Source organism: Melanostigma gelatinosum (genome assembly GCF_949748355.1).
Source record: "Melanostigma gelatinosum genome assembly, chromosome: 6".
NCBI lineage: Eukaryota > Metazoa > Chordata > Actinopteri > Perciformes > Zoarcidae > Melanostigma > Melanostigma gelatinosum.
In genome coordinates, this window is record NC_136639.1 from 3,084,333 (window position 1) to 3,086,800 (window position 2,468).

The window sequence follows — 2,468 nt, forward strand, 5'->3', positions numbered from 1 at the left end:
CTCTCACCTGTAGCGAGGACAGAGCTCTCTGACCCGTTCTGAGCTGTGATAAATATGAATATATATAAAAATAATCCATCAGCCTTCTGTGACCTGTATTTGTAAAATCTTTCACATTAAATCACGAGAGAGAGAACAATAATGTTCTATAAACAACACAGATATTAAAAGTGTCTGGATTAATATTCAAACCGTGTATTGCTGATAATGTAATGATTAAAGAAGAAGAATCAATAGCAGCGCGTGGAGAACGTTTCAGGAGAGACCAAAAGTGAAATGTAGAAAATAGTTCAACATCGCCACCAAGTGGTCAACATGTAAACTACACGGAGAGATTTGACTGTTTAATGAAAAAAAAGGTTTTATTGTTTGTATGATACAACATTTCAGTAGTCGATCAATCGATCAATCGATCAATCACACTTTATTTGTATGTAAGTTATTGTTCAAAAGCTGTGGCGGTTGGTGGAACATGTTCTAGGTCGGGCTGTTCCACAGCCAATCAATGTCAGCAAACATCCCAGAATGATTTAATGCAAAAAAAATGTAAGTATCAAACACGCATTATTACTTGGCAGTTAAATATTTAACATGTATTCCAACACGAAAACAATCAGTAAATAACACTTATATAATATAATGTAACATGTTTATTGATTGAGATGCCCCTATGGACCTTGTTGTAGGAGGTAAAGATCAGGAGAAGTAAACATGAAGTGTAATTATGAATACTGATGTTAAATTAAGCTATGATGAGTTTTCACTGTTAATTTAACATCTCTATTACATGTTGATGTCTACATGACCAAGTTAAGCAGATGAGACTGAGGACAGCTGTGTAGAAGAAAAGATGTTCACTTTGTCTAATATGTAGCTTGACAGAGTTCCATGTGTGTCCTGGTGTTCTCATGTTTCCTTACCTCCTCATCCCTCACTCCCTACCCTGGTGTTCTCATGTTTCCTTACCTCCTCATCCCTCACTCCCTACCCTGGTGTTCTCATGTTTCCTTACCTCCTCATCCCTCACTCCCTACCCTGGTGTTCTCATGTTGTGAAAATGTTGTGGTGGAATAATTCTGAAATATTCTTAGTGTAGAATTTACAGTTTATCAGTGGTGTATAGTAACGAAGTAGAAATATTATTATTATTATATATTTTTATATATATATATATATATATATATATATATATATATATATATATATATATATATATATATATATATATATATATATATATATATATATATATATATATATATATATATATATATATGTATATATACATATATATATACTTGTTCTCCATATATTAACCTGTGTCTTAACCTTATGATAGAAGAATTTGACCCCTTGAGGTATTTCATTGTAATCTTCACTCACAAGCTTTTGTTTTTCATCTTATGTAAAACTGCTGCCTTTAATTGAACCACGTTCAATTAATATATTAATCAATTTCCTGCATTTCTGCATTTTACTACTGCATTTTATTTCTTACACTGTTTCTTTAATTGTTTTTGAAATCTCCTTTTCTTTTGCCTTATGTTTTGATGCTTTTAATGGTTTTATGTGAAGCACTTTGAATTACCTTGTTGTTGAAATGTGCTGTACAAATAAACTTGCCTTGCCTTGTCATATAAATAATGTCTAGTCTGATACGGTGGATAGTTGTTTTCCATCGTTTCTTAATAACTGGGATAAGTCTGTCACGTGATTGTCTGTCTGTTTGCATATTATCTGGCTCATGTGGTTGAAGATGCGGATGAACAACACGTTCTGTTAAGCGGCGCGTTGGACACACAATGGCCGTTGCATATCTACTCGCAACACACGGCACACGTGGGAGCAGATTATTAGCTCAGTCTGAACCCGACATGTAAACACTCCGGGTTACAAAGGTTTGAATTCAAAAATGCACCATAATAATGAGTGAAGACATGAGAAAATGCTCCAAATTCATAATCCCAAACAAGCCTTTTAGTGCTCACAGTTGTGGTGATTGCAGCGTAAATACAAAGTGTATCTAAACATGAACTCTATATGTGTTCACTCTTTGTTGGACAGGCTTATTAGACATTATGCAGAGATGTGAGATTGTATCTCAGCTGTCTAATGTGACATACGCTGTGAGATTGCATCTTGGAAGGTTCTCCCACAGCTTAAGAACATGATCAAAGAGAGCACAAGTTAATGCAACAAAACAATGAAATAAAAGAGTTGAATTGATGGTTCAGGCCCTTGAGGAGGCCAAACTCTGCCTCTTCCTCCCCAGAGATGTCCGCATGTTCCTCCACGGCTGTTTGCCATCTGATACACCTTCTGCTGCAACCTTTCCCCAAAACAAATGGCCGCTCCTTCTCGCCGTCTTTGCCGTGAGGTCATGACTCTGGATTCTTCGGGGGGGACAGCCGGTTGCTGAAATGATAGTTTTGATGGTTCTGCTTGATCCCTGACAGTTGTCCAGGAGG